This window comes from Hemitrygon akajei, chromosome 1 (genome assembly GCF_048418815.1).
Source record: "Hemitrygon akajei chromosome 1, sHemAka1.3, whole genome shotgun sequence".
Lineage (NCBI taxonomy): Eukaryota > Metazoa > Chordata > Chondrichthyes > Myliobatiformes > Dasyatidae > Hemitrygon > Hemitrygon akajei.
In genome coordinates this window covers 172,232,672-172,256,000 of record NC_133124.1, presented here as the reverse complement: position 1 = coordinate 172,256,000, position 23,329 = coordinate 172,232,672, and the positions used below count along the sequence as shown (strand labels likewise).

The 23,329-nt window shown below is 48.4% G+C and overlaps 1 long non-coding RNA gene across 1 annotated transcript; it reads left to right on the top strand.

The window, feature by feature from the left end:
* Positions 1-17,965: 17,965 nt before the first annotated feature.
* LOC140736476 (uncharacterized) lies at positions 17,966-20,285 on the top strand. Its single transcript, XR_012100958.1, has 3 exons — positions 17,966-18,013; positions 18,730-18,822; positions 20,189-20,285. It is a non-coding gene; the product is annotated as an uncharacterized lncRNA (long non-coding RNA).
* The last annotated feature ends 3,044 nt before the right edge of the window (positions 20,286-23,329 follow it).

The following is a 23,329-nucleotide window of genomic DNA, read 5'->3' as shown; positions in this document are numbered from 1 at the left end:
TTGTGAATTTAGTATCCAAGGATGCACATTATATTGAAAGGACAGGCAGGTATGTAGAGGGGCTCTATTGGCTAAAAAAAAATGAAATCAAATCCTTAGAAAGAGGTAAGATGTATAATCCTTGTGGGTAGAGGGAATAAACTATAAGGGTAAAAAGACCCTGATGGGCCTCTGAACAGTAGCCAGGTTGTGGTACAAGTTACAGGAGGAGTTAGAAAAGACATGTAAAAAGGGAAACTTAAAATTACTAAGAAGTATAAGGATATATTTGAAGTTAATTTTTTACCTTTAATTGATCATGTTAAATAACTGTTTACTAAATGGTCCCCAATGTCCTTATCTTTGATTAGTAGAATTAATGTGGTTAAGATGGTTATTTTGCCTAAATTTCTGTATCTATTTCAGGCAGTATCAATTTTTATTCCCAAATCTTTCTTTCTTTTTTTTCCTTTTTCAATCTTTTTATTAGTATAAAAATATTGGATATACATAGTAATGATACATTATCATTGAGAATACATTGTTAATAAACAACATATAAAGTTATATATTCAGTTAATACAAAGGTAGTAAACCTCCCAAAATTGCTCAAAGTACAAATGTAGAGTTCACATTAAAAAAATGACATGTCCGAAAAGACAAAAAAAAATCTAGATCTAGATTTATCTAGATCTCGCATTTTTAGATATTTCCAGGTTAGAAATGTTTTAAATACTGTCCTTTCTACTTTCCCAAACTTATATGTTACAGATTGTCTGGAAAAAAATCTTAGATCTAAATCCTTCTCAGAAAGGTGCTATAGGATCTATCTACAATATAATTACGAACATTCGTTCAGATGGATCTAATAAAATTAAAAATGATTGGGAAAGGGAACTTAAGCTTACCTTACCTATCGAAAAATGGGAAAAAAAATTCCAATTAGTTAATTCATCTTCTGCATGTGCTAAACATTCATTGATACAGTTCAAAGTAGTTCATGGGGCCCATATGTTTAAGGATAAATTAGCTTGTTATTGTTCTCAAATAATCCAGTTTGTGATAGATGTCATTCCAAATCTTTTTTTGATATTATTGATTCTAAAATTTCTTGATATATATCAGAGTATAGAAATCCCAGGTTAAGTAAGAAATATTTACAGAAATCTAAAAAGGAAGGCAGTTTGGCTTTGCCGAATCTTAGATTTTATTATTGGGCAAATAATATTTGATATTTAACGTTTTGGATGAGCTGGATGAAACTCAATCCCCACGATGGATGAACCTCAAACAGGAGTCTGGACAGGGGTTTTCATTGGCTTCCATTCTAGGAGCTGCGCTTCCCTTTGTATTTACTAAACTGAATAAACAAATGATAATTCCAATAGTTAAACATACAATACGAATATGGTTTCAATTTCGTAGATTTTTTGGATTGAATAAATTTATCCTGTCAAGCTCTATTATATCTAACTTTTTTTCCCAACCATCTAAAATTGATCAAGCTTTTTTGCTATGGAAAACAAAAGGAATAACATGTTTTCGTGATTTATTCATGGATGATTGCTTTATGTCTTTTGAATAGTTGTCTAATAAATATAATTTGCCTAGATCACACTTTTTCAGATATTTACAGATTAGAAACTTTCTGAATGCTACTTTACCTATCTTTCCGATATCACATCAAATTGAAGTTACAGAAAAAAAATTTAGGTTTAAACCCCTTTCAGAAGAGTTTAATAGCAATTATTTATGATCTGATTACAAAAATACATTTAGGTACTTCTGATAAAATTAAGAATGAGTGGGAAAGAGAACTTCAAATATCTTTATCTACAGAGAAATGGGAGAAAATTCTTAAACTAGTTAATACTTTTTCAATGTGTGCCAGACATGCTTTGATACAATTTAAGGTGGTTCATAGGGCTCATATGTCCAACGATAAGCTGGCTCATTTTTACCATCATATAAACCCTGTTTGTGATAGATGTAATTCTGAAGTAGTTTCTTTGACACATATTTTCTGGTCTTGTCCTCTCAAGAAAATATTGGAAAAATATTTTTGATATTATTTCAGTAATTCTGCATGTTGATTTAAAACCTCATCCTATCACTGCAATCTTTGGGCTACCAGTGGTAGACTCTAGTCATTTATCCTCATCAGCTTGTCATTTAATTGCTTTCGTGATATTAATAGCCAGAAAATCCATTTTATTAAATGGGAAGATTCCAACCCACCTACCACATTTCAATGGTTTTCCCAAATGATAGCATGTCTAAATTTAGAAAAAAATAGGAGCAGTACTATGGACCCCTCAATTAAATTTGAAGAAACTTGGAAGCCATTTATTCAATATTTTCATATGATGTAAGTTGACCCTTTCTGAATCCTTTTTTCAGTAATTTTCTATGTATAAAGGAGTGGAGTTATTGACAAATTATAGTTTTAACCGATGGAATACTGCAGCCCAATCTTTCTTTGTTTTTTTTAGTTTAGTTTTTTTATAGCTTGGGGGTTTTTTTTCTCTTTATCTCTTTTTCTTTCTTTTTCAATCTTTTTATTACTATTATTAATATCAACATAAGATTAATACATAGATAGTGGGATTGCAAACTTACAAATTTAAACTGAACATGAAAGGATACACAAGCAATAGTTACAATATTATTAAGTCTTCCCAAATCATGAATGATACAAACAACATATAAACAAAGCAAAACTAGGTATATCATAATATATATTTTTTAAAATACATTTTTTTCTTTTTCTCTTTTTATAATTATCTTTTTCATGGTTAATGACTAAGAGATTGGGAGGTTAAACTCCATTTGCTACTTGGAATATGATTTTACATGTTAACCGTTATTAATGTATTCCCAATCTCTATGTACCATTATCAATATTGATATGTTTGCTAATTGGAAACTTAATAAAAAGATTGAAAAAGAAAAGAAAAGGGAAACCTTACAATAGTCATTGGGGATTTCAATATGCAGAAAAATTGGGGAAATTAGGTTGGTGTTGGATCCCAAGAGAGAAGATTTATAGAATGCCTATGAGATGGCTTTTTAGAGCAGCTTGTGGTTCAGCTGACTTGGGACAAGACAATTCAGGACTGTAATGAACCAGATTTGATTAGGCAGCTTAAGGTAAAGCAAGGGTTCCCAATCTTTTTTATGCCAAGGACCAATACCATTAAGATGGTCCATGGAAAAGAAGTATTCTACCTGGAGAATGAGGTAACTGTGGCTGATGACAAGTCAAAGACAGCATAAACGCAAAAGAGAGGGCTCAAAATTCAAAGTACGTTTATTATCAGAGTATGTATACCATATACAGCCTTGAGATTCTTCTTGCAAGCAGCCACAAACAAAGAAACACATTAGAACCCATTTTAAAAAACCCCACACAGCAAAGATCATTAAGCACCAATGCGTGAAAAAAGATCAAATAATACCAACAATAAAAAAGTAAATAAATAACACACAGAGCATTAACCGCAGAGCTGCTGAAAGTGAGTCCACAGCCACGGAGTCAGTTCAGCTCTGAGCCGATGGTTACATCCACAACTACAGTCAGTTCAGTTCTGTGCCGGTGGTTACAGTCACAGCTACAGTCGGTTCAGTTCTGTGCCGGTGGTTACAGTCACAGCTACAGTCAGTTCAGTTCTGTGCCGGTGGTTACAGTCACAGCTACAGTCAGTTCAGTTCTGTGCCGATGGTTACAGTCAGTTCAGTGCTGAAGCAACTTGATCAAATTGCATAAATAGTAAAAACAAAGTAAACAAAAAGCCTTTGAACGTGAACTGCAGAGTCCCCGAATGCGAGCCCTGCATGGAGAGATGAGGTGACTGAACCTTGCCCAGGAGCTCGGTAGCTTCGGGGTTTGCTCCCGAAACCCAAGGCTCCTGCACCTCCCAGCAGACAGCAGCAGAGAGAAGACAGAGAGACCAGTCAAACAGACAGGCAGTGCTGAACACCTGTTCATTTTCTGCTCTCAACCTCAACAGTTTAATTGAAGTGTCATAGTTGAGCCGACGATGAGTTCGTGCTCCACCATCAGGAAACAGAGTCCCTCCAGCATTTTGTGTGTTACTCTGGATCTCCAGCACCTGCAGAATCTCGTTTGTTTGTATTAGAGGAAGACTGGACTTGTCAGCACCGAGACAAGCATTTCAGCCCAAAATACTCTGTCTAAATCATTATTGATCAGCAGTTCTGGTCACCCAATTACAGGAAGGGTGTGGAGGATTAGAGAGTTTCAGCTGTAAGGCAAGGTTGGACACACTTGGGCTGTTTCCTCTGGAGTCTGAGGATGGACTTAGAGGCAGATATTACATAGACTGTGGCGTTCCAAATCCAGAGAATAGGTACATGGAGGGGCAGGGCTGGAAGGAAATGGACTGAATATGGGAAATTGGGACTGGTTGGGTGGGCATGGTCGGGTTTTGCTGAAGGGTCTGTATCTGTGCTGCATTGCCCTATGACACAGCAGAGGTTCACGTCCCAATTCCAGATATCTCAGGAACTCAGACTCCCTCCTCACCCTCTTCCCGCAGTGCTTCCTCCTTCCTCCTCACCTTCCCTCCGGCGGTTATAAAACTCTGGTTAGGCCACATCTGGAGAATTGCATTCAGTTGTGGTCACCCCATTACTGAAAGAGAAATGAACCACTTCACACTTATCTGGCTTGAACTCCTTCTGCCACTTGTACCAAGATACAGTGAAAAGTTTATTTTGCATATAGGACAAGGTAAAACAATAAGAGAATGCAGAATAAAGCATATCAGCTCCACAGAAAGTGCAGTGCAGGCAAGAAAAAGAGTTGTTCATTCATTCATTATGTGCCGTGTAGTATGATATAGGCAATGATGGTCTTGTGGTAGAATCTGGTAGAAATGGTTACAGCTAGTGTATGATGGGATACTTGACCATTCTGGAGCAACTGGGCTTAAGACTGCTGATGTGTGTCGAGAATAACGTTGGATGATAAGCACAGTACCAAGAACCCCAATAGATAAGATACTAGGCCCCTGGAACCAGGAGGGAGGATGTGTCTGGGGTTATGTCCTGATAACAGGAAGCTGGAAGAATTGTTAGACACGCTGAGAGATAATTGACATGACTTTTAAGCAATTGATCACGTACTAGCTGTGGGATGCCAAACAAAGTTATGTGAAGTTGTTTGTTTTGCTGTATAAATATGAGCTCCATTTTACCTAAAATCAGTTTTGATGGCGGTGGAGACTGCTGCAGAGTCTCCACAATATCATGTTAATAAACTCTTAAAACGAAACGAAGTCACTCTGGGGGTTCTCAGTTAGTGTTTCCATGACAATGACCATGGTTGTTCTTGGCAAACTTTTCTCCAGGAAGTGGTTTGCCATCGCCTGCTTCTGGGCAGTGTCTTCACAAGACTGGAGAGCTCAGCCATCATTAATACTCATTAGAGAATGTGCCCAGTGTCGGTGGTCACAGAACCAGAACTTGTGATATGCCTCAGATGCTCTTACGGTCATCCACCATCTCCTCTCATGGTCTCAAGTGACCCTGATCAGGGAAACCTGAGTTTGAAGGGGAGATTGGACAAGTGTGTTGGTTTGGAATTTCTGAGCGGGCAATAAACTCATGTACATAACCTTCCTATTATGTTCCTCTCAAGGTAGCATATGGTGACATAAACATTCATTGTTAATAAATTTCCTTTGAACTTTGAATGTCAACTACTTGAGGACAGATTGAGGTGAGAGGAATGAAAGTTTAAAGAAGTACAGGACATTTATTTTTACACAAAGAGTGCTGGGTGCCTGCAATGTGCTGCCAAAGATGGTGATGGAGGCAGAAGCAATAGACGTGATTAAGAGGCTCTGAAATAGGCAATTGAATGTGCAGATATTGTCCATGTGCAGGTAGAAGGGATTTAGTTTAAATCAGCATGGTGAGCAGCACAGACATTGTGGGCTGAATGTCGATTTCCTACAATGTTTTAAATAGAATTACCTGTTTTAAAGTGAGCAGGAAACGGGTTGGGAGATGGAGATTGTCAGTCGGGAGATGTGATGAAGCAGTAGGGTAGCACCGATGGGCTGAGTAGCCTTGTCAACATTCCCATTTGTTCTGTGTTACAGGGGAGAGCTCAAGATGGTGAGATTCCTTCTGCAGGTCTTCCTGCTTCTAGTGGCTGCCGGGCTCATCCGATGCTTCATGCCAATCTTCGGAAGTGGTAGCCGAACACATTACAATATTACCAAGACGGCAGCCCTCCAAGCCATCCTCACGGTCTTCCAGCAAGTTCCCAGTCCACGAGGAAACGTTGTGCCCCACGGTACCTTCCAGGCTGACGTAAGTGAGGGTGCATTAATCTATGCTCAGTTCTTCGACTGGAAGGAGGGTGGGGAGGCTGTGTAGGGGAGTGAGTGGATTACACAAAAGGATTCTGTATTTGCAGTCTGTTTCCCAGAATACATGTGACAGGGACGTTGTTGGGAATGTCATCAATGATGCTTCCATCCAAAGTGGGGATATGAGACTATTAAATCAGATGTGGTCTGACCCAGGGATACAGAGACTGGAACTGTGCACGGTGCTCCCGGTGTGGGTCTGACCCAGGGATACGGAGACTGGAACCGTGCACGGTGCTCCCGGTGGGGGTCTGACCCAGGGATACGGAGACTGGAACTGAGCACGGTGCTCCCGGTGTGGGTCTGACCCAGGGATACAGAGACTGGAACCGTGCACGGTGCTCCCGGTGGGGGTATGATCCAGGGATATGAGACTGGAACCGTGCACGATGCTCCCGGTGGGGGTCTGACCCAGGGATACGGAGACTGGAACCGTGCACGGTGCTCCCGGTGGGGGTATGACCCAGGGATATGAGGCTGGAAATGTACACTGTGCTCCCGGTGTGGGTCTGACCCAGGGATACAGAGACTGGAACCGTGCACGGTGCTCCCGGTGGGGGTATGACCCAGGGATATGAGGCTGGAAATGTACACTGTGCTCCCGGTGTGGGTCTGACCCAGGGATACGGAGACTGGAACCGTGCACGGTGCTCCCGGTGGGGGTATGACCCAGGGATATGAGACTGGAAATGTACACGGTGCTCCCGGTGTGGGTCTGACCCAGGGATACGGAGACTGGAACTGTGCACGGTGCTCCCGGTGTGGGTCTGACCCAGGGATACGGAGACTGGAACTGAGCACGGTGCTACCGGTGGGGGTCTGACCCAGGGATACGGAGACTGGAACTGAGCACGGTGCTCCCGGTGTGGGTCTGACCCAGGGACACGGAGACTGGAACTGTGCATGGTGCTCCCGGTGTGGGTCTGACCCAGGGACACGGAGACTGGAACTGTGCATGGTGCTCCCGGTGTGGGTCTGACCCAGGGACACGGAGACTGGAACTGTGCAGTGGTCTGGCCCAAGTGCAGAACATTAATACAAGGCTTTTCCTCCACAGGGCCGTGACCTGACAGCAGAGAGACTCTTTGCCATATACTATGGAGAGCTGGTATCTGTCCGACAGTTCAGTCAGTGCATGACGGTGATGGAGGCGGCCAACACCTTGGTGGACGTGGTGTATGTGCTGTCCAGCAGGAGGCATTTTGATTCAGAGGCAATCCTGGAGGGCAAGAAGCTGCTACTGAGGGGCAAGGCCAGTGTGGTGAGGGCTATACTGGAGGACAAACGAATCTCTGCACTGTCGTCCATGGGCTCCACTCTCCACACTCTACAAGTAGGTCCAGCCCTCAGAGCGGTGGGGAGGGAGCACCGTGGGAGGGGCAGTAACGAGGAGGTTCCATGGGAGGGCATGAGGAGGGAGCACTGTGGAAAGGGTGGTAACATGGGAGCACTGAGGGAGGGGTGTTGAGGAGGGAGCAGAACGGGAGGGATGGTGTGGATGGTGTGCTGTGGGATGGGCGGTGAGGGGGAATGCTGTGGGAGGGGCAGTGAGGGGGAATGCCTGATATGAGCAGTGAGGAGGGAGTGTACAGGAAGGGTTATCAATGAGAGAGTGCTGCCACAGGGACGGAGAGGAGGGAGAATGTTGTGCGGAGGAGGGTGGCAAGGAGTGAGTGTTACAGTATTGTCATCACAATATTGTGTTGTGATATATAAATGGTATTAAAACTGCCCATGTTGACAGGGATAACATAATTCAATGTTAATGTAATTTAATTCAATATGGACTCCCTGATGGGTCACTGAACTTTTTCACCTCTGTCCTTAGGATAATAAGAGTCACAGTGTGATAAAGAATAGATACAGGCCCTTCAGTCCACCCACAACATGCTGACCACTGCATTCAGTCCATATTCCTCCAGTCTTGGACACATATCTATAGTTAGGGTGCCTAAGATCTTTCCAAAGTACTGTATTTGTCAGCGTGGAATGGAATGCAAGTTTGTAAACCTGGATGTTGGGAATGGCCGGGGTGGAGTGCCACAGGAGGGAGTGTAGGACAGGTGGCAGAGAAGGAATGCCAGGGGCAGGGGGTGCATGGGTGCAGACATACCCAGCCCTGAGACATCAGGCAAGGTCATTTGATTCTATGCAATTAGTTTATTGATCTCTCTGGTGCTTCCTGCTCCCTCCCCTCTCCCTTCCCCTGTTCCCCAACCATGACTCCCCTCTCCTGCCCCCTTCCCATTCTCAGTCTACACCAGAGACCCATATCAGAATCAGCTTTATCATCACACACGTATGTCATGAAGTATGATTTTTATAAAATTATTGCAGGGCTGTACAAAAGTCTTTAACACCCTAGCTATATATATGTGCCTAAGAATTTTGCACAGTCCTGTACCTACCTGTCCTAGTGCTTCTTCGATGATACTATTCTACCTGCCTCAACCACTTCCTCTGGCAGCTCGTTCCAAATACTTGGATGAAAAATTAGCCCTTTGGTCCCTTTTCAACCTTTCCCCTCTCACATTACACACAGTTTTAGACTGCCCTAACCTGGGGAAAAGACTGGAACCACCCACCTTATCTCTGGCTCTCCTCATCATAAACATCTCTTAAGGTCACCTTCACTCTCCGATATCTCCTCCTTCACCCTTAACCACTGTTCTCCTGTTCTAGACCAACACACACAAAATGCTGGAGGAGACCAGGCAGCATCTATGGGAAGGGGTAAACAGTCATTGTTTCAGGCGGAGAAGCTTCATCAGGACTGCAAGAACAGTCAATGTTTGGGCCAAGACCCTTCATCAGGACTTGGTCCGAAACATCGACTGCTTCATCCTTTCCATAGATGCTGCCTGACCTGCTGAGTTCCTCCAGCATTTTGTGTGTGTTGCTATGGATTTCTAGCATCTGCACAATCTGTCATGTTTACATTAGTTCCAGTCTCACCCAAACCCAGTGCAAAAAGCCTGCTTGTATTGACCCTATCTAAATCCTCGTAATTTTGTATACTCATATCAAATCTCCTTTCAATATCCTGTGCATCAGGAGGTGAAGTCCTAATCTATTCAACCTCCTCCTGGAACTCAGGCCTCCGAGTCCCGGTAACATCCTTGTAAATCGTGTTCTTTCTAGTTTAACCTCGTCCTTTTTAAACTGTCCACGTCACTCCAAGTGCCATTTTCCTTCAGGATTTCTACAGCCACAGCAACTGGGTGGAGCTGGGTTTTAAAAGTCCGAACAGGAACCTCATCGATCCCAGTGGGACGATCGGGAATCTAGCAGGTGAGGGGGCCGCGGCCTTTCGGATTAACGCTTGCCAACGACGGTGAATGGGTTCTCACAACTAGCGCAGCAGTTTGGGACGTCTAGAGGGTTGAGTTCAATTCCAGTGCCGGCTGTACGTTCTCCCCGTGACCATGTGGGATTCCTCCGGGTATTCCGGGTTCTTCCCACAGTCCAATGACACGGGTTAGTAGGTTAACTGGACATTGTAAATTGTCCTGTGATTCGGCGAGGGTTAAATCGGTGAGTAACGAGTTAGTGTGTTTCGGTGGACTGTTCCGTGCTGTATCTCTAAATGAACAGTAAAGTTAGAATGAGCAAGAGCAAATCCGTGAATGAATCAGGTTTATCATCACTGATATATGCCGTGAAATGTGTCGTTTTGCAGGAGCAGTCCAGAGCAATAAATGAAGAATTATGATAGATTACAATAAGAAATGCATAAATAAATAAATAGGATAATAAAGGGAGCAAAGTAGAAACTGCTGTTTATGGGTTCATGAACCGTTCAGAAATCTGATGGCAGAGGTGAAGAAGCTGTTCCTGAAAAGTCGAGGTTGTGACCTTCTCCCTGATGGTGGCAATGGGAAGGGGGCACAGTGGGGCTCCTTGGTGATAGACACCACCCTCTGAGGAATTGCCTTTTGGAGTTGTTTTTTCTCACTGGGGAGGAGGATTGTTCCCGTGATGGAGATCGCTGAGACTCTAACCCTCTGCAGTTCCCTCCGATCCTCTGCACTGGCGCCTCCAGACGGTGTTCAGTTTGCCACCTTAGTATAGGAAGCACAGGGAAGCTTTAGACATTCAGATAGGAGGAGGTTTACAAGGACAATACTTGGATTAGACAGCGCGTCTTATGTGAAAGGGTTGAGCGAGCTCGGGCTCTTCCCTCTGGAGTGAAGAAGGATGACAGGTGACTTGACTGAGGTGTACAAGATGGTAAGAGGCAGAGATAGAGAGGATAGTCAGAGACTTTTTCCCAGGGTGGAAATAGCCGATACGAGGGGGCATTCTCGTACTGGAGGAATGTACGGAGGGGGTCAGGAATGAATCTATCAGAGGTATGATTTTTACACAGGGAGTGGTGGGTGTGTGGAATGAGCTGCCAGGGAGGGTGGGAGAGGCCAATATATATTTTTACAATTTTATTTAGAGATGTAGCATGGATCAGACCATCCCAGCCCATGAGATGCACCACCCCAGCAAATCAACACATTTGAAGTTCTGGTCTCATTCTCGGGAGGATGTGGAAGCTTTGGAGAGGGTGCAGAGATTTTGCCAGCACAATGCCTGGATTAGAGAATACGGAACTATTGAGCGAACTAGGACTTTTTTTTGGAGCAAAGGAGGATGAGAGGTGACAAGATAATGGCTAACAGCAGAGGACATCCCTTCAAAGTGAGTCGAGGAAAGTGTAGGAGGGATGTCAGAAGTACACCGAGAGTGGTGGGTGCTCAGAATGCACGGCCAGGGTGGTGGTAGAGAGGGAAACATTAGGGGTGTTCAGAAACACGTGGATTAAAGAAAAATGGAGGGTTATGTGGAAGATAAGGGTTAGATTGAGCAAATTAGATTAAAGGGTCAGCACAAGTTTGTGGGCCAAATGGCCTGTGCTGTAGTGTTCTTTGTTCTGGAGAACATTGGTGAGGCCACACTTGGGACGTTGTGGTCACTTAGGGTCTGAGCATGGGGATGAGGGGGACTTGAGGAGGATGGTGAGAAAGGGGGAAATTTGCACATTGAGAGGGCAATGGACCCAGTGTTCCTGTTCCTGCTGCAGGGAGAGGTGACAAGACCTGCCAGAAATGCTCCAGCCCAGAAAGCTGCCAGGAAAATATCCAGTCCAACATCATCAGTCGCAAACTCATCACCACCGGCTACTTCAGTCTCAACCCCTTCAGCAAGCTCCCGGAAGGTAACAGGGGCGACAGACAGCAAAACCCCAGAGGTGGAACAATGTGGCAGGGGACAGCCGGTCATAGAAATGGGGAGACGTGTAGGGCCTGGACAGGGTCATAGAGACAGGGAGGGATGTAGGGGCTGGGGGGCATCAAAAAGATGCAGACGGGTGTAGGGGTCAGGGGTGTCACAGAGAAAGAGGGGTGTAGGAGCCAGAGGGGATCAGACTGCGAGGGGTGTAGAAGCCAGGTGGGGGGGTTATAGAGATGGAGAGGGATGTAGGAGCTGGAGGAGGGTCACAGAGACATGGAAGGGTGTAGGAGCTGGAGGGGGGGTTATAGAGATGGAGAGGGATGTAGGAGCTGGAGGAGGGTCACAGAGACATGGAAGGGTGTAGGAGCCGGTGGGGGGGGGGGTGTGGTTACAGAGACGGGGAGTGATATTGGCATCAGAAAGGGGTCACTGTGATGGAGGGGGTGTAGGAGCTGGAGGGGGAGGGTCACAGTGATTGAGAGGGGTGAAGGAGCTAGAGGGGGGTCACAGTGATGGAAGGGGGTGTAGGAGCTGGAGGGGGGGGTCACAGTGATGGAGGGGGGTGTAGGAGCTGGAGGGGGAGGGTCACAGTGATGGAGGGGGTGTAGGAGCTGGAGGGGGGGTCACAGTGATGGAGGGGATGTAGGAGCTGGAGGGGAGGGTCACAGTGATGGAGAGGGTTGTAGGAGCTGGAGGGGGGGGTCACAGTGATGGAGTGGGTTGTAGGAGCTGGAGGGGAAGGGTGACAGTGATGGAGAGGGGTGTAGGAGCTAGAGGGGGGGGTCACAGTGATGGAGGGGGTGTAGGAGCTGGAGGGGGAGGGTCACAGTGATGGAGTGGGTTGTAGGAGCTGGAGGGGTGTCACTGTGATGGAGAGGGGTGTAGGAGCTGGAGGGGAGGGTCACAGTGATGGAGAGGGTTGTAGGAGCTAGAGGGGGGGTCACAGTGATGGAGGGGGTGTAGGAGCTGGAGGGGGAGGGTGACAGTGATGGAGGGGGGTGTAGGAGCTGGAGGGGGAGGGTCACAGTGATGGAGGGGGTGTAGGAGCTGGAGGGGGAGGGTGACAGTGATGGAGAGGGTTGTAGGAGCTAGAGGGGGGGTCACAGTGATGGAGAGGGTTGTAGGAGCTAGAGGGGGGGTCACAGTGATGGAGGGGGTGTAGGAGCTGGAGGGGGAGGGTCACAGTGATGGAGGGGGTGTAGGAGCTGGAGGGGAGGGTCACAGTGATGGAGAGGGGTGTAGGAGCTGGAGTGGGAGGGTGACAGTGATGGAGGGGGGTGTAGGAGCTGGAGGGGGAGGGTGACAGTGATGGAGAGGGGTGTAGGAGCTGGAGGGGGAGGGTCACAGTGATGGAGGGGGGTGTAGGAGCTGGAGGGGGAGGGTCACAGTGATGGAGGGGGTGTAGGAGCTGGAGGGGGAGGGTCACAGTGATGGAGGGGGTGTAGGAGCTGGAGGGGGAGGGTCACAGTGATGGAGAGGGGTGTAGGAGCTGGAGGGGGAGGGTCACAGTGATGGAGAGGGTTGTAGGAGCTGGAGGGGGGGTCACAGTGATGGAGAGGGGTGTAGGAGCTGGAGTGGGAGGGTCACAGTGATGGAGGGGGGTGTAGGAGCTGGAGGGGGGTCACAGTGATGGAGGGGGGTGTAGGAGCTGGAGGGGGAGGGTCACAGTGATGGAGGGGGGTGTAGGAGCTGGAGGGGGAGGGTCACAGTGATGGAGAGGGTTGTAGGAGCTGGAGGAGGATGGTCACAGTGATGGAGAGGGGTGTAGGAGCTGGAGGGGGAGGGTGACAGTGATGGAGGGGGCGTAGGAGCTGGTGGGGGAGGGTCACAGTGATGGAGTGGGTGTAGGAGCTGGAGGGGGGAGGGTGACAGTGATGGAGAGGGGCGTAGGAGCTGGAGGGGGAGGGTGACAGTGATGGAGGGGGTGTAGGAGCTGGAGTGGGAGGGTCACAGTGATGGAGGGGGTGTAGGAGCTGGAGGGGGAGGGTGACAGTGATGGAGAGGGGCGTAGGAGCTGGAGGGGGAGGGTGACAGTGATGGAGGGGGGTGTAGGAGCTGGAGGGGGAGGGTCACAGTGATGGAGAGGGTTGTAGGAGCTGGTGGGGGAGGGTCACAATGATGGAGTGGGTTGTAGGGGCTGGAGGGGTGTCACTGTGATGGAGAGGGGTGTAGGAGCTGGAGGGGGAGGGTCACAGTGATGGAGAGGGTTGTAGGAGCTGGAGGGGGAGGGTCACAATGATGGAGTGGGTTGTAGGAGCTGGAGTGGGGTCACTGTAATGGAGAGGAGTCTAGGAGCTGGAGTGGGGTCACTGTGATGGAGTGGGATGTAGGAGCTAGACGGGGTTACAGAGGCTGAGAGGGGTAAAGAAGCCGAGGGGGGTCAGTGAGACAGGGAGAGCTGTGGGTGTCAGAGAGATATCTCTCAGCAGCCAAGAATGTGGTGAATTCCCAGGATTTTCCTCTTTCCAGGCAAGTGCAGTCACGGTGGGAAATTGGATCAGACTGTGCGTGGGTTCAGTGGGATTAACAAGGATACACTCTCATCTCCTCATGGACACGAACACCTTCAGGCAGCGGCAATCGCTACACAGGCCTCCCTTGAACTCCTCCTGGATATTCGAGATGCAGTCGGTGACCTGAAATTCCTGCAGTACGGATCCGTCTCCTGGGAATATCAGAGCGAATCAGAATGTAGAGGCCAGAGTGGTCACAGAGACGGGATCGGGTGTAGGGGCTGGTGGGGTTCACAGAGACAGGTTGGGGTACAGTGGCCAGAAGTAGTCCCAGTGAGGGCTGTATGGATCAGAGAGATGGGGAGGATGTAAGGCTGAATGGGCTACAGAGAAATCAGGAGCAGTTTCGGGGCAAGAGGGGGTCACTGGGAGGGGTGAAGGGGCGGGAGGCTCACAAGATGGGGAGGGTATAAGGCGCAGTGGGGTATCACAGAGACAGGAATGGGTGCAGTGGACAGAGGGGTCACAGAGATGGGGAGGAGAGTAGGACTGGGGTGTGGAGGGGGTCGTAACTAATTAAGGAATGCGTGCAGGGGACAGAGAGGGATCACAGAGATGGAGATGGGTGTAGGGTTGGAGGGCAGTCACACAGACAGGAACTGGTGCAGGGGACAGAGAAGGGTCACAGAGATGGGGAGGGGTGTAGGGGCTGGAGGGAGGGTGGTCACTGAGACAGGAACTGGTGCAGGGGTCAGAGATGGGGAGGGGTGTAGGGGCTGGAGGGAGGGTGGTCACTGAGACAGGAACTGGTGCAGGGGACAGAGAAGGGTCACAGAGATGGGGAGGGGTGTAGGGGCTGGAGGGAGGGTGGTCACTGAGACAGGAATGGGTGCAGGGGACAGAGAGGGGCCACAGAGACGGAGATGGGTGTAGGGTTGGAGGGCGGTCACACAGACAGGAACTGGTGCAGGGGACAGAGAGGGGTCATAGAGATGGAGATGGGTGTAGGGGCTGGAGGGAGGGCAGTCACAGACACAGGAACGGGTGCAGGGGACAGAGAGGGGCCACAGAGACGGAGATGGGTAGGAGCTGGAGAGAGTAATAGGTGCACAGGACAGAGAGGGGTCACAGAGATGGGGAATGGTGTAGGGCTGGCTATGGACCTGGGTGAATCTCCCCTGTTCTCTGCAGGTTCCTCTGCGTGGACCCTCCCCCTAGCATCTCTTTCGTCATTGACACCACAGACAGTATGCGGAACAGCATCGAGGCAGCCAAGCAGAGGACAATCGAAATCGTGCAGAGGACCCGGAATTCCCGATTCCAGCCCTCTTCCTACATCCTGGTACCGTTCAACGATCCGGGTGAGTCCAGTGCAGTTCCACCTCCCCCTGCTCACTGAGTGTGTTACGATGACCTTCTTGCCCCATAATGCCATAAGAATGGTAGAATTAGGCCATTCGGCCCATTTGCTCTCCTCCATCATTCCATCATGGCTGATTTATTTTCCCTCTCAAACCCACTCTCCTCTTCTCCCCATACCTCTTGACCAATCAAGAACCTCTGCTTTAAATCTACTCAATGATGTGCATATCGGCACTGGCCCTGTGGGCCAGGCCCTGGGGTGGGGTGAAGCTTCACCCGCCGTGCTCAACATGAGGAGATGGGGCCAGGGTGGGTCGGGTGTGGATTGATGAGTTACCAAGTGCCTTTGATATGTAGTATCGTGTCCACTCTACAATATGACACTGTAGGTCAATGCCATGATGTCATACCATGTTTCAATTGCCTGACATGGTATCATGTGCTGTGACCCTTTTGTATATCCATGTATGGACATGAAGTTACATATTGTATCAAGATTGAAGTTTATGTGTCAGCTGTACGTAGACTGAAATGTATTCTCCGTGACATCGTGTGCAGGATGCATGATATGGAAGTGTGACCAATGTTCCCGTGATGATGTCACGTGCGTGTTGTGTGTTCTGACCATCTGGGACTCACCCCTCACTTCTCCCCCTAGGTTTCCTTCATCCTGTCCCGCAGACGGCGCGGCACTGAGCCCAATCCCGGGATCGCACTGTACCAGGGTCTGGCCCGGGACTCGGGGGGGTTGGCGGTGCAGGTGAGCAGGAACCAGATTATGGACCTGGCCGCCGTCGTCGAGGGATCCATCACGGGAGAGCTGGTAACATCTTCCCCTTTCAGTGATTCCTTATCTCAACCTCTCCTCATTCCTACATACCTCCTCCCCCTCCTCAGCCCTCCTCCTCACCTATTCCTACTCACCCACTCCTCAACCCATGCTCTTCAAACCCTCCTCCCTCCACATTAGTTCCTCTTCCACTCTTCCCTCACTGCCTTCCTACTCAACCCTCCATCACCTTTCACCCTGTCCTCCCTCCTAATGTACACCCCTTCACCTCCTCCACCCTTTCCTGTTCTCTCCTCCCCCTCATCCAACCTTACTAAACCCTCCCTGTCTCTTCATTCACTAACCCTCAAAACTGTCCTCCTCACCCTTACCTCTCTCTACCTCTTCCTCACCTCATTGTTACCCTTTCCCTCCTTCAATCACAACCCCCTCCAATGCCTCTCAGCCCACCTCTATCTCCCCAACCCTTCAGCCCCATTCTTTCTTCCTTTCCCTCTCCTCCCAGTCTCTCTCACTCCCTGACCTATTCCCCCTCCCCCTCCTCTCTATCCACTCCCTATCCCACTCTGCTCCCTTCACAAAGTGGAGGAGAGTGAAGATGTTGCTGAGAATCATGGGGCAACAGGGAGAGATTGTCCCAGGGCACAATGAGCAGCCCTGGAGATGAGACACAGCTGTCCCATCGAGATTCTCGAGATCAGGGTCTGACACTGATCGACACTGATTTCCCAGGAATTGGGTTAACGGGAAATGCCCCCATCAGGAAATCGAGTGGAATTGGTGGGTGTGTGGGAATATGCAGTTGGAGGACACAGAGGCCAGAACCAAAGTTGGCAAAGTCCTGGTATAAGGAGTTGGAAATCCCAGATTGGAATTTTGTTATTTAGCCGTGAGATTGGGAAGGGAGGCTGGGTAGCTTTGGGATTCCCTCTTGGGACACTCATTCCAAGGTGAATGGGTGGCACTGTTGGTAATTAATGGGTATAGCGACTTGAGGGATTTCTAGCGTCAACTGAAGGGCAGAGTGGCCTGGTCCTGATGGGATTATTTCCCAGAAATGGAGTCACAGCAAAACTCTTCTTTACATTGCTCCCTACCTGAACAGATTGGATTGGTCAGTTTGAGGTGAGGTGGAGGAGAGAGGGGTAGTTGAAAGGGACTGGGTCACAGGGCAAAGGTCAGGGGATCATGGTATCCTGTTTCAGGTCACCATCCTTCAGCGAGACGGAAACACAGATCACCTCACAAACGTCTTCCCCTTCCATGTGGATGGAGCACTGAGGAACGTCACCATCTTCCTGTCTGGCAGTCCGGCCAACTTCCACATCTCCAGTCCAAGAGGTGAGCAGAGATTCTGGCCCCTACACCTCTCCAGTCCCCGTCTCTGTGACACCCTTCTCCATTTCTGTGTCCACCCCTCTCCCTCTCTCCCTCTGGGTCTCCCTTCTTCAGCTCCTACACCTTCCCACCTCTGTGACCCCCTCCAGCCCCTACACCCCTTCCATTCACAATGACCACATCCCCCCACCAACCTCCCTACCCCACTACATCCCTCGACATCTCTGTGACTCTCCCTGAATGATCCTGTTCCAGGTATGAGTGACCTGTCCTGCTGATGACTGACTGGCCTCTCCCTCCCTCCCTCTCTGCAGGTATTCAGCAGCCTCACTCTAACTCCACGGGATCACTGGCAACTATTGAGCGCCTGGGAGACCTCTTCATCGTGATGCTGAATGTAGCGCCCGAGCTCAGAGAATGGAGCCTCACTGTACAGTCGGGGACCCCATACACGGTGAAAGTGACAGGTGTCTGCACTCCACCCTGTCCAATCCGGTCTGTCTCTCTCCTGAACTTCAGTGTCCTGATTTAACTCCATTTCCAACCTCTCTCTCTCCTTCCCCTCACTCTCCCTGACCCTCTATTTTCTCCTTTCTATCTCTCCTTCTCTCTTGTTTCTCTGCTTTTCCACATTTTTTCTGTCTGCTGCATCACTCTTTTCATGTCTCTTTCTCTCTTTCACCCCCTCTCCCACTCATCCCCTCTGCCCCCATACCCTATCTCCCTCTATCTCCCCTTCACTCTCACCTTCCCCCTTTCTCACTTTCATTTCTCTCTGTTGCTCTGCTGCTCTTTATCCTGATCTTCTTTCTCTGCCTCCAGCAGGGAGTGTCGGAGGGATTACAGTGTGCAAAGGAGACTGTAATGGGGGATGGGGAGTGTAATGAGGAATGTAATATGGGTGTATAGAGCGACTCTAATGGGGAAATAACAGGTTCTGTAACAGGGATATAATGGGGACAGTATGGGAGTGTATAAAGAGGTTATGACGAATCTGTTGCAGGACCCATAATGGGGAGTTACTGGGACCATCATGAGAGTTTATTACGACCTGTAATTGGGATGTAAATAGGACAGTAATAGGAGTGAAACTAGGACTGTTATGAGATTACAATACCCGTTCTGACCGCCTGCTCTGAAAAAAAACAAAATTTTAAATATTATACTATTCTATACCCCCCAGGACAGAGTGTCGTGGATTTCCTGTACGAGTTTGTGGAGGCTTTTGAGGGTCCCCACCCCGGGTTGGTCACCGTGACTGGCCGACCCTTGGCAGGTAACTATCAGCACCATGCCGAGATCCCCCGCTGCTACTCCACCCCACTCACACACGCACTCCTCCCCTCCCTCACACATCCTATCACCACACACACGTGTTCACTCCTGACATCCCGGGATGAGAGCCGTTGTCAGCTGTTCCCAGAGCAACTCTCCACCCTGGCCCTCTTCATCATCTCCTGAGAGGGGGAGAGAGAAAAAAGGGAAAGAAAGAGGAAGAGGGAGGGAGAAGGAGAGGGAGGGAGTGGTGAGTAAGACAGAGAAAGATGGAGACGAGTGTGATAAGAGAGATAAAGGGATTGGATGGGTGGAGAGAGAGGGAGATAAGGTGAGAGGCAGGGAGAGAGAGGTAGAAGAAGAGGGGTGGGAAGAGGGGAAGAGACAAGGAAGAGTGATGATAGAGACTCCCTGTCCTTTTATACCAGGGGTTCTTAACCTTTTTTTATGCCATGGAGCCATTTGCCAGTCCGCTGAAGACTATGGACCCCTACTCAGAATCAAGTACTTCAATATTTAATGTAAAATGCAAAAGATTACTAAAGAAACCAATTCTATTGAAATACAGTCATTAAAATATATAAAACTCTGATCTGTGATATAGTCATTTTTGTGTCTCTATTAACATATTAAATACAGGAGTATACATTAAAAAAAGCTATTTTAAGTATTATAGTCTACAGACAGAAAGACTATGATCATGTTAGATCTACCGTAATTTTAGTGAGAGGTTAGTGAATATAAGGATGTAAATTTTTCCCATCCAAGTTCATGGACCCCCGGAATCTCCTCAGGGACCCGCGACAGTCCATGAACCCCACATTAAGAACCCGTGCATTAAACTCACCAGGACTCCAAATGCCATTCATGGGAAGGTTCCTGATGCCCGTGTGTAACTCCTCAACCAGCACGAACGAAAAGGAATTTGAGAAGTTCACCAGACATCCGATAAGCCAGGGTCTGTGCTGGTCTGGCATGAAACCCTGTCACCCCAGCCATGGAGATGAGGCTGGAACTCAGTGTCAGACACAGTTCCAGGGATCGAGCACTGGCTTGGACCGAGACAGAGTGTATGTGTGAGACCCGTCCCCCGTGATGGTCTGTGTGTGTGTAGGGGGCAGGATGGGTGGTTAATCAGTAACTGTGAATTCCCCCCCACCCCCCGGAATGTGAGGGTGAGGGGTACAACCGAGGGGGGAGGAGTTGACAGGAAAGTGGGGGTTATGAAACATGATTAAGCATAAATGGGCAGTTAATGGTCAACAGAGATCGGTGGTGCTCCAGTGTCTGTTGTCGTGCAGGGCATCTAAGCTGAAGGGAATTGGTGTCAATGGGTGTTTAATTATCGTCTCTGGCCTTTGGTTCAGGTGAACCAGCCACACTCAGGGTCACAATGACGGGGTTAGAGAACTACCCATCCCACCAGCCCAAGAACATCTCCCTGCTGGACTTCCAGGGGAGGACACTCAGTAAGGAGGCCCTGACTCCGACCTCAGAGACCGGCACTTTCCTGGCAGAGTTCCTGAGCCTTCCATTGCAAGACTTCTTGGTGCTGCTCGCAGGGACGGAGGAGGTTGGGAGGATTTTCCGGAGGCAGAGTCCATCTGTCACTGCCATCAGCAGTACCAAACTCACGGTGAGATCAAACACAGGGTGAGGTTCCCTCCACACCGTCCCATCACACACTTCCAGGGTCAGGCACTGAGTGAACCTCCCATCACACACTCCCAAGCTCAGACACAGAGAGAAGCTCCCTCCATACTGTCCCATCACACACTCCCGGGGTCAGACACAGACTGAAACTCCTCTACAGTTTCCCATTACATACTCCCGGGATCAGATACTGATGGAGGCTCCCTTCACACCATCCTATCACACACTCCCGGGAGACATAGAGAGCAGCTCACTTCACATTGTCCCAGAACACACTTCCAGGGTTCGGACCCCAGAACCAGACTGAAGCTCCCTCCACACCTTCCCATCACACACTCCCGGGGTCAGACACAGACTGAAACTCCCTCCACACCTTCCCATTACACACTGCAAGGGTGAGAAACAAAGTGAAGTTCCCTCCGCATGTCCAATCACACACTCAGACACAGGGTGAAGATCCCTCTACAATGAGCTTGCTCTGATTGGTGATAGATTATTGATTTTCGATCAATGTTGGTGATTGGTTATTGATTTATGATGTTTCTTCCTCTGGTGTCTCAGGTCATGTTTGATCCCAGCTTTATCGCAGGTGAAAACATTACCATCCACTTCAACATTACCAATGCTGGTCCGGGATCTGTGTACAGTATCTCTCTGGTTGACGATCAAAATGTCACAAGTGGAAACCCTCTAAGGTGGGAACACAGATCACCCCCATTGTCGTGTCTGTGAGTGAGCGCCCCACTGCATGAGGGTGGAAATCAGTGAGTGCCTTTGCTAGGAAGGAGTACCATGCTGTGGGAGGGGCACTGAGAAGGGCACATGCTGCTGTGGGGGGGGGGGTGCGCGGCAAGGAGAGATCACATTGGGTGGTGAGGACGGGGTGCCGAGTGAGTAACAGAGGAAAAGTTAATGGGAAGGTAGAGGGCTGGGAAGCATTTATATACCCACAGAAGGCAATTAAGCAGCAATTTGGGAAATAAGATGGAACGTGAAGGAAAGCTAGCCAATAATATAAAAGATGATACCAAAAGTTTTTCCAGATATATAAAGAGTAAAAGAGACAAGAGTGAGTATCAGGCCACTGGAGAGGTAGTAAAGGGGGACAAAGAAATGGCAGATGAACTGATTAAGTATTTTGTGTCAGTCTTCACTTTGGAAGACACTAGAAGTATGCCGGAAGTTCCAGGGGTTCGGGGGGGAGAAGTGAACGTTGTTGTTATTATTGAGTAGAAGGTGCTTGGGAAACTGAAAGGTCTGAAGGTAGATAAATCACCTGGACCAGATGATATACACCCAATGATTTTGAAAGAGGTATCTGAAGGGATTGTGGAGTCATTGTAGTGATCTTTTAAGAATCACTTGATTTTGGAATGGTTCCGGAGGACTGGAAAATTGAAAATGTCATTCCACTGTTTAACAGTGAAGTAGGCAAAAGACAGGAAACTATAGTCTGACCTCAGTTGTTGGGAAGATGTTGGAGTCGATTGCTAAGAATGTGGTTTTGGGGGTACTGAGAGTTAGGCCAAAGTCAGCATGGTTTCCTGAAGGGAAAATCTTACCTGACAAATCTGTTGGAATTCTTTGCAGATGATATGAAAATAGGTGGAGGGTCAGGGAGCATTGAGGAAGCTGGGACTCTGTAGAAGTCCTTAGACAGATTAGGAAAATGGACAAAGAAGTGGGAAATGGAATAGATTGTTGGGAAGTGTGTGGTCACGCACCTTGGTAGAAGGAATAAAAGTGTAGACTATTTTCTAAACGGGGAGCAAATTCATGAATCAGCATTGCAAAGGGACTTGGTAATCTCCATGCAGGATTCCCTAAAGGTTAAATCAGTGATGAGAAAGGTGAATGCAATGTTGGCATTCATTTTGAAGGTCCAAATATGAAAACAAGGATGTAATGCTGAGGCTTTATAAGGCATTCATCAGACTACACTTGGGGTATTGTGAGCTGCTTTGAGCACCTTATCTAAGGAAAGATGTGCTGGCATCAGAGAGAGTCCAGATGAAATTCACAAGATTGATCCAGGGAATGAAAGGGTTAATGTATGAAGAGCGTTTGATGAACTGACTAGAGTTTATAAGAATGAGGAGGGATCTCATTGAATCCTATCGAATATTGAAAGTCCTAGATAGAGCGCATGTGGAGAGGATGTTTCCCGTAGTGGGGGAGTCCAGGACCTGAGGGCACAGTCTCAGAATACAAGGTTGTCCTTTGGGTATGTGGAGAGGATGTTTCCCGTAGTGGGGGAGTCCAGGACCTGAGGGCACAGTCTCAGAATACAAGGTTGTCCTTTGGGTATGTGGAGAGGATGTTTCCCGTAGTGGGGGAGTCCAGGACCTGAGGGCACAGTCTCAGAATACAAGGTTGTCCTTTGGGTATGTGGAGAGGATGTTTCCCGTAGTGGGGGAGTCCAGGACCTGAGGGCACAGTCTCAGAATACAAGGTTGTCCTTTGGGTATGTGGAGAGGATGTTTCCCGTGGTGGGGGAGTCCAGGACCTGAGGGCACAGTCTCAGAATACAAGGTTGTCCTTTGGGTATGTGGAGAGGATGTTTCCCGTAGTGGGGGAGTCCAGGACCTGAGGGCACAGTCTCAGAATACAAGGTTGTCCTTTGGGTATGTGGAGAGGATGTTTCCCGTGGTGGGGGAGTCCAGGACCTGAGGGCACAGTCTCAGAATACAAGGTTGTCCTTTGGGTATGTGGAGAGGATGTTTCCCGTAGTGGGGGAGTCCAGGACCTGAGGGCACAGTCTCAGAATACAAGGTTGTCCTTTGGGTATGTGGAGAGGATGTTTCCCGTAGTGGGGGAGTCCAGGACCTGAGGGCACAGTCTCAGAATACAAGGTT